At 40.1% G+C, this 14,325-nt stretch overlaps 2 non-coding genes across 2 annotated transcripts; both read right to left on the reverse strand.

Moving 5' to 3' along the window:
* Window positions 1-5,130: 5,130 nt before the first annotated feature.
* Window positions 5,131-5,203, reverse strand: TRNAK-UUU (transfer RNA lysine (anticodon UUU)). The gene has a single exon. It is a non-coding gene; the product is annotated as a tRNA-Lys (tRNA).
* A 5,197-nt stretch (window positions 5,204-10,400) lies between these two features.
* Window positions 10,401-10,473, reverse strand: TRNAK-UUU (transfer RNA lysine (anticodon UUU)). Its single transcript has one exon. It is a non-coding gene; the product is annotated as a tRNA-Lys (tRNA).
* Between the last annotated feature and the right edge of the window lie 3,852 nt (window positions 10,474-14,325).

The raw sequence follows: 14,325 nt of genomic DNA on the forward strand, positions 1-14,325 counted from the left end.
CTTTGGTGGAAAATCAAAAATGTGCTCAAAATCTGCTAAACAGACATAGAAGGGTTGTTTCTGCAATAAGCAAAGATGTTCTCAAGTTGCTTCTATACCCTTGGTTTTGCACAGTAGAACACGGCACTGAAGATGCAGAGACTCAGTGGAAAATCAAAGATGTGCTCAATAAAGACATTTGACAGCTTGCTTTAGCAAGTACGCCTGAACAGGGACTTGAACCCTGGACCCTCAGATTAAAAGTCTGATGCTCTACCGACTGAGCTATCCAGGCTCTGAAAAATGCTCTTCTTAGCTCCTCTAAGCGTCTTAACATAAAATATGGAGGTAAAGAAACAAAGCTTTGGTGGAAAATCAACAATGTACCCAAAATTTGCTAAACAGACATAGAAGGGTTGTTTCTGCAAAAAACAAAGATTTTCTCAAGCTGCTTCTATACCCTTGGTTTTGCACAGTAGAACACGGCACTGAAGATGCAGAGACTCAGTGGAAAATCAAAGATGTGCTCAATAAAGACATTTGACAGCTTGCTTTAGCAAGTACGCCTGAACAGGCACTTGAACCCTGGACCCTCAGATTAAAAGTCTGATGCTCTACCGACTGAGCTATCCAGGCTCTGAAAAATGCTCTTCTTAGCTCCTCTAAGTGTCTTAACATAAAATATGGAGGTAAAGAAACAAATTTTTGGTGGAAAATCAACAATGTGCCCAAAATTTGAACCCTGGATCCTCAGATTAAAAGTCTGATGCTCTACCGACTGAGCTATCCAGGCTCTGAAAAATGCTCTTCTTAGCTCCTCTAAGCGTCTTAACATAAAATATGGAGGTAAAGAAACAAAGCTTTGGTGGAAAATCAAAAATGTGCTCAAAATTTGCTAAACAGACATAGAAGGGTTGTTTCTGCAAAAACAAAGATTTTCTCAAGCTACTTCTATACCCTTGGTTTTGCACAGTAGAACACGGCACTGAAGATGCAGAGACTCAGTGGAAAATCAAAGATGTGCTCAATAAAGACATTTGACAGCTTGCTTTAGCAAGCACGCCTGAACAGGAACTTGAACCCTGGATCCTCAGATTAAAAGTCTGATGCTCTACCGACTGAGCTATCCAGGCTCTGAAAAATGCTCTTCTTAGCTCCTCTAAGTGTCTTAACATAAAATATGGAGGTAAAGAAACAAATTTTTGGTGGAAAATCAAAAATGTGCCCAAAATCTGCTAAACAGACATAGAAGGGTTGTTTCTGCAATAAGCAAAGATGTTCTCAAGCTGCTTCTATACCCTCAGTTTTGCACAGTAGAACACGGCACTGAAGATGCAGAGACTCAGTGGAAAATCAAAGATGTGCTCAATAAAGACATTTGACAGCTTGCTTTAGCAAGTACGCCTGAACAGGGACTTGAACCCTGGACCCTCAGATTAAAAGTCTGATGCTCTACCGACTGAGCTATCCAGGCTCTGAAAAATGCTCTTCTTAGCTCCTCTAAGTGTCTTAACATAAAATATGGAGGTAAAGAAACAAATTTTTGGTGGAAAATCAAAAATGTGCCCAAAATCTGCTAAACAGACATAGAAGGGTTGTTTCTGCAATAAGCAAAGATGTTCTCAAGCTGCTTCTATACCCTCAGTTTTGCACAGTAGAACACGGCACTGAAGATGCAGAGACTCAGTGGAAAATCAAAGATTTGCTCAATAAAGTCATTTGACAGCTTGCTTTAGCAAATACGCCTGAACAGGGACTTGATCCCTGGACCCTCAGATTAAAAGTCTGATGCTCTACCGACTGAGCTATCCAGGCTCTGAAAAATGCTCTTCTTAGCTCCTCTAAGTGTCTTAACATAAAATATGGAGGTAAAGAAACAAAGCTTTGGTGGAAAATCAACAATGTGCTCAAAATCTGCTAAACAGACATAGAAGGTTTGTTTCTGCAATAAGCAAAGATGTTCTCAAGCTGCTTCTATACCCTTGGTTTTGCACAGTAGAACACGGCACTGAAGATGCAGAGACTCAGTGGAAAATCAAAGATGTGCTCAATAAAGACATTTGACAGCTTGCTTTAGCAAATACGCCTGAACAGGGACTTGAACCCTGGACCCTCAGATTAAAATTCTGATGCTCTACCGACTGAGCTATCCAGGCTCTGAAAAATGCGCTTCTTAGCTCCTCTAAGTGTCTTAACATAAAATATGGAGGTAAAGAAACAAAGCTTTGGTGGAAAATCAAAAATGTGCTCAAAATTTGCTAAACAGACATAGAAGGGTTGTTTCTGCAAAAACAAAGATTTTCTCAAGCTACTTCTATACCCTTGGTTTTGCACAGTAGAACACGGCACTGAAGATGCAGAGACTCAGTGGAAAATCAAAGATGTGCTCAATAAAGACATTTGACAGCTTGCTTTAGCAAGCACGCCTGAACAGGAACTTGAACCCTGGATCCTCAGATTAAAAGTCTGATGCTCTACCGACTGAGCTATCCAGGCTCTGAAAAATGCTCTTCTTAGCTCCTCTAAGCGTCTTAACATAAAATATGGAGGTAAAGAAACAAAGCTTTGGTGGAAAATCAACAATGTACCCAAAATTTGCTAAACAGACATAGAAGGGTTGTTTCTGCAATAAGCAAAGATTTTCTCAAGCTGCTTCTATACCCTCAGTTTTGCACAGTAGAACACGACAATAAAGAAGCAAAGACTCAGTGGAAAATCAAAGATTTGCTCAATAAAGTCATTTGACAGCTTGCTTTAGCAAATACGCCTGAACAGGGACTTGATCCCTGGACCCTCAGATTAAAAGTCTGATGCTCTACCGACTGAGCTATCCAGGCTCTGAAAAATGCTCTTCTTAGTTCCTCTAAGCGTCTTAACATAAAATATGGAGGTAAAGAAACAAAGCTTTGGTGGAAAATCAACAATGTACCCAAAATTTGCTAAACAGACATAGAAGGGTTGTTTCTGCAAAAAACAAAGATTTTCTCAAGCTGCTTCTATACCCTCAGTTTTGCACAGTAGAACACGACAATAAAGAAGCAAAGACTCAGTGGAAAATCAAAGATGTGCTCAATAAAGACATTTGACAGCTTGCTTTAGCAAGTACGCCTGAACAGGCACTTGAACTCTGGACCCTCAGATTAAAAGTCTGATGCTCTACCGACTGAGCTATCCAGGCTCTGAAAAATGCTCTTCTTAGCTCCTCTAAGTGTCTTAACACAAAATATGGAGGTAAAGAAACAAATTTTTGGTGGAAAATCAAAAATGTGCCCAAAATCTGCTAAACAGACATAGAACGGTTGTTTCTGCAATAAGCAAAGATGTTCTCAAGCTGCTTCTATACCCTCAGTTTTGCACAGTAGAACACGGCACTGAAGATGCAGAGACTCAGTGGAAAATCAAAGATGTGCTCAATAAAGACATTTGACAGCTTGCTTTAGCAAGTACGCCTGAACAGGGACTTGAACCCTGGACCCTCAGATTAAAAGTCTGATGCTCTACCGACTGAGCTATCCAGGCTCTGAAAAATGCTCTTCTTAGCTCCTCTAAGTGTCTTAACATAAAATATGGAGGTAAAGAAACAAATTTTTGGTGGAAAATCAAAAATGTGCCCAAAATCTGCTAAACAGACATAGAAGGGTTGTTTCTGCAATAAGCAAAGATGTTCTCAAGCTGCTTCTATACCCTCAGTTTTGCACAGTAGAACACGGCACTGAAGATGCAGAGACTCAGTGGAAAATCAAAGATTTGCTCAATAAAGTCATTTGACAGCTTGCTTTAGCAAATACGCCTGAACAGGGACTTGATCCCTGGACCCTCAGATTAAAAGTCTCATGCTCTACCGACTGAGCTATCCAGGCTCTGAAAAATGCTCTTCTTAGCTCCTCTAAGTGTCTTAACATAAAATATGGAGGTAAAGAAACAAAGCTTTGGTGGAAAATCAACAATGTGCTCAAAATCTGCTAAACAGACATAGAAGGTTTGTTTCTGCAATAAGCAAAGATGTTCTCAAGCTGCTTCTATACCCTTGGTTTTGCACAGTAGAACACGGCACTGAAGATGCAGAGACTCAGTGGAAAATCAAAGATGTGCTCAATAAAGACATTTGACAGCTTGCTTTAGCAAATACGCCTGAACAGGGACTTGAACCCTGGACCCTCAGATTAAAAGTCTGATGCTCTACCGACTGAGCTATCCAGGCTCTGAAAAATGCTCTTCTTAGCTCCTCTAAGTGTTTTAACATAAAATATGGAGGTAAAGAAACAAAGCTTTGGTGGAAAATCAACAATGTGCTCAAAATCTGCTAAACAGACATAGAAGGTTTGTTTCTGCAATAAGCAAAGATGTTCTCAAGCTGCTTCTATACCCTTGGTTTTGCACAGTAGAACACGGCACTGAAGATGCAGAGACTCAGTGGAAAATCAAAGATGTGCTCAATAAAGACATTTGACAGCTTGCTTTAGCAAGTACGCCTGAACAGGAACTTGAACCCTGGATCCTCAGATTAAAAGTCTGATGCTCTACCGACTGAGCTATCCAGGCTCTGAAAAATGCTCTTCTTAGCTCCTTTAAGCGTCTTAACATAAAATATGGAGGTAAAGAAACAAAGCTTTGGTGGAAAATCAACAATGTACCCAAAATTTGCTAAACAGACATAGAAGGGTTGTTTCTGGAAAAAACAAAGATTTTCTCAAGCTGCTTCTATACCCTCAGTTTTGCACAGTAGAACACGACAATAAAGAAGCAAAGACTCAGTGGAAAATCAAAGATGTGCTCAATAAAGACATTTGACAGCTTGCTTTAGCAAGTACGCCTGAACAGGGACTTGAACTCTGGACCCTCAGATTAAAAGTCTGATGCTCTACCGACTAAGCTATCCAGGCTCTGAAAAATGCTCTTCTTAGCTCCTCTAAGTGTCTTAACATAAAATATGGAGGTAAAGAAACAAATTTTTGGTGGAAAATCAAAAATGTGCCCAAAATCTGCTAAACAGACATAGAAGGGTTGTTTCTGCAATAAGCAAAGATGTTCTCAAGCTGCTTCTATACCCTCAGTTTTGCACAGTAGAACACGGCACTGAAGATGCAGAGACTCAGTGGAAAATCAAAGATGTGCTCAATAAAGACATTTGACAGCTTGCTTTAGCAAGTACGCCTGAACAGGGACTTGAACCCTGGACCCTCAGATTAAAAGTCTGATGCTCTACCAACTGAGCTATCCAGGCTCTGAAAAATGCTCTTCTTAGCTCCTCTAAGCGTCTTAACATAAAATATGGAGGTAAAGAAACAAAGCTTTGGTGGAAAATCAAAAATGTGCTCAAAATCTGCTAAACAGACATAGAAGGTTTGTTTCTGCAATAAGCAAAGATGTTCTCAAGCTGCTTCTATACCCTTGGTTTTGCACAGTAGAACACGGCCCTGAAGATGCAGAGACTCAGTGGAAAATCAAAGATGTGCTCAATAAAGACATTTGACAGCTTGCTTTAGCAAATACGCCTGAACAGGGACTTGAACCCTGGACCCTCAGATTAAAAGTCTGATGCTCTACCGACTGAGCTATCCAGGCTCTGAAAAATGCTCTTCTTAGCTCCTCTAAGCGTCTTAACATAAAATATGGAGGTAAAGAAACAAAGCTTTGGTGGAAAATCAACAATGTACCCAAAATTTGCTAAACAGACATAGAAGGGTTGTTTCTGCAAAAAACAAAGATTTTCTCAAGCTGCTTCTATACCCTCAGTTTTGCACAGTAGAACACGACAATAAAGAAGCAAAGACTCAGTGGAAAATCAAAGATGTGCTCAATAAAGACATTTGACAGCTTGCTTTAGCAAGTACGCCTGAACAGGCACTTGAACCCTGGACCCTCAGATTAAAAGTCTGATGCTCTACCGACTGAGCTATCCAGGCTCTGAAAAATGCTCTTCTTAGCTCCTCTAAGTGTCTTAACATAAAATATGGAGGTAAAGAAACAAATTTTTGGTGGAAAATCAACAATGTGCCCAAAATTTGAACCCTGGATCCTCAGATTAAAAGTCTGATGCTCTACCGACTGAGCTATCCAGGCTCTGAAAAATGCTCTTCTTAGCTCCTCTAAGCGTCTTAACATAAAATATGGAGGTAAAGAAACAAAGCTTTGGTGGAAAATCAAAAATGTGCTCAAAATTTGCTAAACAGACATAGAAGGGTTGTTTCTGCAAAAACAAAGATTTTCTCAAGCTACTTCTATACCCTTGGTTTTGCACAGTAGAACACGGCACTGAAGATGCAGAGACTCAGTGGAAAATCAAAGATGTGCTCAATAAAGACATTTGACAGCTTGCTTTAGCAAGCACGCCTGAACAGGAACTTGAACCCTGGATCCTCAGATTAAAAGTCTGATGCTCTACCGACTGAGCTATCCAGGCTCTGAAAAATGCTCTTCTTAGCTCCTCTAAGTGTCTTAACATAAAATATGGAGGTAAAGAAACAAATTTTTGGTGGAAAATCAAAAATGTGCCCAAAATCTGCTAAACAGACATAGAAGGGTTGTTTCTGCAATAAGCAAAGATGTTCTCAAGCTGCTTCTATACCCTCAGTTTTGCACAGTAGAACACGGCACTGAAGATGCAGAGACTCAGTGGAAAATCAAAGATGTGCTCAATAAAGACATTTGACAGCTTGCTTTAGCAAGTACGCCTGAACAGGGACTTGAACCCTGGACCCTCAGATTAAAAGTCTGATGCTCTACCGACTGAGCTATCCAGGCTCTGAAAAATGCTCTTCTTAGCTCCTCTAAGTGTCTTAACATAAAATATGGAGGTAAAGAAACAAATTTTTGGTGGAAAATCAAAAATGTGCCCAAAATCTGCTAAACAGACATAGAAGGGTTGTTTCTGCAATAAGCAAAGATGTTCTCAAGCTGCTTCTATACCCTCAGTTTTGCACAGTAGAACACGGCACTGAAGATGCAGAGACTCAGTGGAAAATCAAAGATTTGCTCAATAAAGTCATTTGACAGCTTGCTTTAGCAAATACGCCTGAACAGGGACTTGATCCCTGGACCCTCAGATTAAAAGTCTGATGCTCTACCGACTGAGCTATCCAGGCTCTGAAAAATGCTCTTCTTAGCTCCTCTAAGTGTCTTAACATAAAATATGGAGGTAAAGAAACAAAGCTTTGGTGGAAAATCAACAATGTGCTCAAAATCTGCTAAACAGACATAGAAGGTTTGTTTCTGCAATAAGCAAAGATGTTCTCAAGCTGCTTCTATACCCTTGGTTTTGCACAGTAGAACACGGCACTGAAGATGCAGAGACTCAGTGGAAAATCAAAGATGTGCTCAATAAAGACATTTGACAGCTTGCTTTAGCAAATACGCCTGAACAGGGACTTGAACCCTGGACCCTCAGATTAAAATTCTGATGCTCTACCGACTGAGCTATCCAGGCTCTGAAAAATGCGCTTCTTAGCTCCTCTAAGTGTCTTAACATAAAATATGGAGGTAAAGAAACAAAGCTTTGGTGGAAAATCAAAAATGTGCTCAAAATTTGCTAAACAGACATAGAAGGGTTGTTTCTGCAAAAACAAAGATTTTCTCAAGCTACTTCTATACCCTTGGTTTTGCACAGTAGAACACGGCACTGAAGATGCAGAGACTCAGTGGAAAATCAAAGATGTGCTCAATAAAGACATTTGACAGCTTGCTTTAGCAAGCACGCCTGAACAGGAACTTGAACCCTGGATCCTCAGATTAAAAGTCTGATGCTCTACCGACTGAGCTATCCAGGCTCTGAAAAATGCTCTTCTTAGCTCCTCTAAGCGTCTTAACATAAAATATGGAGGTAAAGAAACAAAGCTTTGGTGGAAAATCAACAATGTACCCAAAATTTGCTAAACAGACATAGAAGGGTTGTTTCTGCAATAAGCAAAGATTTTCTCAAGCTGCTTCTATACCCTCAGTTTTGCACAGTAGAACACGACAATAAAGAAGCAAAGACTCAGTGGAAAATCAAAGATTTGCTCAATAAAGTCATTTGACAGCTTGCTTTAGCAAATACGCCTGAACAGGGACTTGATCCCTGGACCCTCAGATTAAAAGTCTGATGCTCTACCGACTGAGCTATCCAGGCTCTGAAAAATGCTCTTCTTAGTTCCTCTAAGCGTCTTAACATAAAATATGGAGGTAAAGAAACAAAGCTTTGGTGGAAAATCAACAATGTACCCAAAATTTGCTAAACAGACATAGAAGGGTTGTTTCTGCAAAAAACAAAGATTTTCTCAAGCTGCTTCTATACCCTCAGTTTTGCACAGTAGAACACGACAATAAAGAAGCAAAGACTCAGTGGAAAATCAAAGATGTGCTCAATAAAGACATTTGACAGCTTGCTTTAGCAAGTACGCCTGAACAGGCACTTGAACTCTGGACCCTCAGATTAAAAGTCTGATGCTCTACCGACTGAGCTATCCAGGCTCTGAAAAATGCTCTTCTTAGCTCCTCTAAGTGTCTTAACACAAAATATGGAGGTAAAGAAACAAATTTTTGGTGGAAAATCAAAAATGTGCCCAAAATCTGCTAAACAGACATAGAACGGTTGTTTCTGCAATAAGCAAAGATGTTCTCAAGCTGCTTCTATACCCTCAGTTTTGCACAGTAGAACACGGCACTGAAGATGCAGAGACTCAGTGGAAAATCAAAGATGTGCTCAATAAAGACATTTGACAGCTTGCTTTAGCAAGTACGCCTGAACAGGGACTTGAACCCTGGACCCTCAGATTAAAAGTCTGATGCTCTACCGACTGAGCTATCCAGGCTCTGAAAAATGCTCTTCTTAGCTCCTCTAAGTGTCTTAACATAAAATATGGAGGTAAAGAAACAAATTTTTGGTGGAAAATCAAAAATGTGCCCAAAATCTGCTAAACAGACATAGAAGGGTTGTTTCTGCAATAAGCAAAGATGTTCTCAAGCTGCTTCTATACCCTCAGTTTTGCACAGTAGAACACGGCACTGAAGATGCAGAGACTCAGTGGAAAATCAAAGATTTGCTCAATAAAGTCATTTGACAGCTTGCTTTAGCAAATACGCCTGAACAGGGACTTGATCCCTGGACCCTCAGATTAAAAGTCTCATGCTCTACCGACTGAGCTATCCAGGCTCTGAAAAATGCTCTTCTTAGCTCCTCTAAGTGTCTTAACATAAAATATGGAGGTAAAGAAACAAAGCTTTGGTGGAAAATCAACAATGTGCTCAAAATCTGCTAAACAGACATAGAAGGTTTGTTTCTGCAATAAGCAAAGATGTTCTCAAGCTGCTTCTATACCCTTGGTTTTGCACAGTAGAACACGGCACTGAAGATGCAGAGACTCAGTGGAAAATCAAAGATGTGCTCAATAAAGACATTTGACAGCTTGCTTTAGCAAATACGCCTGAACAGGGACTTGAACCCTGGACCCTCAGATTAAAAGTCTGATGCTCTACCGACTGAGCTATCCAGGCTCTGAAAAATGCTCTTCTTAGCTCCTCTAAGTGTTTTAACATAAAATATGGAGGTAAAGAAACAAAGCTTTGGTGGAAAATCAACAATGTGCTCAAAATCTGCTAAACAGACATAGAAGGTTTGTTTCTGCAATAAGCAAAGATGTTCTCAAGCTGCTTCTATACCCTTGGTTTTGCACAGTAGAACACGGCACTGAAGATGCAGAGACTCAGTGGAAAATCAAAGATGTGCTCAATAAAGACATTTGACAGCTTGCTTTAGCAAGTACGCCTGAACAGGAACTTGAACCCTGGATCCTCAGATTAAAAGTCTGATGCTCTACCGACTGAGCTATCCAGGCTCTGAAAAATGCTCTTCTTAGCTCCTTTAAGCGTCTTAACATAAAATATGGAGGTAAAGAAACAAAGCTTTGGTGGAAAATCAACAATGTACCCAAAATTTGCTAAACAGACATAGAAGGGTTGTTTCTGGAAAAAACAAAGATTTTCTCAAGCTGCTTCTATACCCTCAGTTTTGCACAGTAGAACACGACAATAAAGAAGCAAAGACTCAGTGGAAAATCAAAGATGTGCTCAATAAAGACATTTGACAGCTTGCTTTAGCAAGTACGCCTGAACAGGGACTTGAACTCTGGACCCTCAGATTAAAAGTCTGATGCTCTACCGACTAAGCTATCCAGGCTCTGAAAAATGCTCTTCTTAGCTCCTCTAAGTGTCTTAACATAAAATATGGAGGTAAAGAAACAAATTTTTGGTGGAAAATCAAAAATGTGCCCAAAATCTGCTAAACAGACATAGAAGGGTTGTTTCTGCAATAAGCAAAGATGTTCTCAAGCTGCTTCTATACCCTCAGTTTTGCACAGTAGAACACGGCACTGAAGATGCAGAGACTCAGTGGAAAATCAAAGATGTGCTCAATAAAGACATTTGACAGCTTGCTTTAGCAAGTACGCCTGAACAGGGACTTGAACCCTGGACCCTCAGATTAAAAGTCTGATGCTCTACCAACTGAGCTATCCAGGCTCTGAAAAATGCTCTTCTTAGCTCCTCTAAGCGTCTTAACATAAAATATGGAGGTAAAGAAACAAAGCTTTGGTGGAAAATCAAAAATGTGCTCAAAATCTGCTAAACAGACATAGAAGGTTTGTTTCTGCAATAAGCAAAGATGTTCTCAAGCTGCTTCTATACCCTTGGTTTTGCACAGTAGAACACGGCCCTGAAGATGCAGAGACTCAGTGGAAAATCAAAGATGTGCTCAATAAAGACATTTGACAGCTTGCTTTAGCAAATACGCCTGAACAGGGACTTGAACCCTGGACCCTCAGATTAAAAGTCTGATGCTCTACCGACTGAGCTATCCAGGCTCTGAAAAATGCTCTTCTTAGCTCCTCTAAGCGTCTTAACATAAAATATGGAGGTAAAGAAACAAAGCTTTGGTGGAAAATCAACAATGTACCCAAAATTTGCTAAACAGACATAGAAGGGTTGTTTCTGCAAAAAACAAAGATTTTCTCAAGCTGCTTCTATACCCTCAGTTTTGCACAGTAGAACACGACAATAAAGAAGCAAAGACTCAGTGGAAAATCAAAGATGTGCTCAATAAAGACATTTGACAGCTTGCTTTAGCAAGTACGCCTGAACAGGGACTTGAACCCTGGACCCTCAGATTAAAAGTCTGATGCTCTACCGACTGAGCTATCCAGGCTCTGAAAAATGCTCTTCTTAGCTCCTCTAAGTGTCTTAACATAAAATATGGAGGTAAAGAAACAAAGCTTTGGTGGAAAATCAAAAATGTGCTCAAAATCTGCTAAACAGACATAGAAGGGTTGTTTCTGCAATAAGCAAAGATGTTCTCAAGTTGCTTCTATACCCTTGGTTTTGCACAGTAGAACACGGCACTGAAGATGCAGAGACTCAGTGGAAAATCAAAGATGTGCTCAATAAAGACATTTGACAGCTTGCTTTAGCAAGTACGCCTGAACAGGGACTTGAACCCTGGACCCTCAGATTAAAAGTCTGATGCTCTACCGACTGAGCTATCCAGGCTCTGAAAAATGCTCTTCTTAGCTCCTCTAAGCGTCTTAACATAAAATATGGAGGTAAAGAAACAAAGCTTTGGTGGAAAATCAACAATGTACCCAAAATTTGCTAAACAGACATAGAAGGGTTGTTTCTGCAAAAAACAAAGATTTTCTCAAGCTGCTTCTATACCCTTGGTTTTGCACAGTAGAACACGGCACTGAAGATGCAGAGACTCAGTGGAAAATCAAAGATGTGCTCAATAAAGACATTTGACAGCTTGCTTTAGCAAGTACGCCTGAACAGGCACTTGAACCCTGGACCCTCAGATTAAAAGTCTGATGCTCTACCGACTGAGCTATCCAGGCTCTGAAAAATGCTCTTCTTAGCTCCTCTAAGTGTCTTAACATAAAATATGGAGGTAAAGAAACAAATTTTTGGTGGAAAATCAACAATGTGCCCAAAATTTGAACCCTGGATCCTCAGATTAAAAGTCTGATGCTCTACCGACTGAGCTATCCAGGCTCTGAAAAATGCTCTTCTTAGCTCCTCTAAGCGTCTTAACATAAAATATGGAGGTAAAGAAACAAAGCTTTGGTGGAAAATCAAAAATGTGCTCAAAATTTGCTAAACAGACATAGAAGGGTTGTTTCTGCAAAAACAAAGATTTTCTCAAGCTACTTCTATACCCTTGGTTTTGCACAGTAGAACACGGCACTGAAGATGCAGAGACTCAGTGGAAAATCAAAGATGTGCTCAATAAAGACATTTGACAGCTTGCTTTAGCAAGCACGCCTGAACAGGAACTTGAACCCTGGATCCTCAGATTAAAAGTCTGATGCTCTACCGACTGAGCTATCCAGGCTCTGAAAAATGCTCTTCTTAGCTCCTCTAAGTGTCTTAACATAAAATATGGAGGTAAAGAAACAAATTTTTGGTGGAAAATCAAAAATGTGCCCAAAATCTGCTAAACAGACATAGAAGGGTTGTTTCTGCAATAAGCAAAGATGTTCTCAAGCTGCTTCTAAACCCTCAGTTTTGCACAGTAGAACACGGCACTGAAGATGCAGAGACTCAGTGGAAAATCAAAGATGTGCTCAATAAAGACATTTGACAGCTTGCTTTAGCAAGTACGCCTGAACAGGGACTTGAACCCTGGACCCTCAGATTAAAAGTCTGATGCTCTACCGACTGAGCTATCCAGGCTCTGAAAAATGCTCTTCTTAGCTCCTCTAAGTGTCTTAACATAAAATATGGAGGTAAAGAAACAAATTTTTGGTGGAAAATCAAAAATGTGCCCAAAATCTGCTAAACAGACATAGAAGGGTTGTTTCTGCAATAAGCAAAGATGTTCTCAAGCTGCTTCTATACCCTCAGTTTTGCACAGTAGAACACGGCACTGAAGATGCAGAGACTCAGTGGAAAATCAAAGATTTGCTCAATAAAGTCATTTGACAGCTTGCTTTAGCAAATACGCCTGAACAGGGACTTGAACCCTGGACCCTCAGATTAAAAGTCTGATGCTCTACCGACTGAGCTATCCAGGCTCTGAAAAATGCTCTTCTTAGCTCCTCTAAGTGTCTTAACATAAAATATGGAGGTAAAGAAACAAAGCTTTGGTGGAAAATCAACAATGTGCTCAAAATCTGCTAAACAGACATAGAAGGTTTGTTTCTGCAATAAGCAAAGATGTTCTCAAGCTGCTTCTATACCCTTGGTTTTGCACAGTAGAACACGGCACTGAAGATGCAGAGACTCAGTGGAAAATCAAAGATGTGCTCAATAAAGACATTTGACAGCTTGCTTTAGCAAATACGCCTGAACAGGGACTTGAACCCTGGACCCTCAGATTAAAATTCTGATGCTCTACCGACTGAGCTATCCAGGCTCTGAAAAATGCGCTTCTTAGCTCCTCTAAGCGTCTTAACATAAAATATGGAGGTAAAGAAACAAAGCTTTGGTGGAAAATCAAAAATGTGCTCAAAATTTGCTAAACAGACATAGAAGGGTTGTTTCTGCAAAAACAAAGATTTTCTCAAGCTACTTCTATACCCTTGGTTTTGCACAGTAGAACACGGCACTGAAGATGCAGAGACTCAGTGGAAAATCAAAGATGTGCTCAATAAAGACATTTGACAGCTTGCTTTAGCAAGCACGCCTGAACAGGAACTTGAACCCTGGATCCTCAGATTAAAAGTCTGATGCTCTACCGACTGAGCTATCCAGGCTCTGAAAAATGCTCTTCTTAGCTCCTCTAAGCGTCTTAACATAAAATATGGAGGTAAAGAAACAAAGCTTTGGTGGAAAATCAACAATGTACCCAAAATTTGCTAAACAGACATAGAAGGGTTGTTTCTGCAATAAGCAAAGATTTTCTCAAGCTGCTTCTATACCCTCAGTTTTGCACAGTAGAACACGACAATAAAGAAGCAAAGACTCAGTGGAAAATCAAAGATTTGCTCAATAAAGTCATTTGACAGCTTGCTTTAGCAAATACGCCTGAACAGGGACTTGATCCCTGGACCCTCAGATTAAAAGTCTGATGCTCTACCGACTGAGCTATCCAGGCTCTGCAAAATGCTCTTCTTAGCTCCTCTAAGCGTCTTAACATAAAATATGGAGGTAAAGAAACAAAGCTTTGGTGGAAAATCAACAATGTACCCAAAATTTGCTAAACAGACATAGAAGGGTTGTTTCTGCAAAAAACAAAGATTTTCTCAAGCTGCTTCTATACCCTCAGTTTTGCACAGTAGAACACGACAATAAAGAAGCAAAGACTCAGTGGAAAATCAAAGATGTGCTCAATAAAGACATTTGACAGCTTGCTTTAGCAAGTACGCCTGAACAGGCACTTGA

Source organism: Eleutherodactylus coqui, unplaced genomic scaffold, assembly GCF_035609145.1.
Source record: "Eleutherodactylus coqui strain aEleCoq1 unplaced genomic scaffold, aEleCoq1.hap1 HAP1_SCAFFOLD_70, whole genome shotgun sequence".
Classification (NCBI taxonomy): domain Eukaryota; kingdom Metazoa; phylum Chordata; class Amphibia; order Anura; family Eleutherodactylidae; genus Eleutherodactylus; species Eleutherodactylus coqui.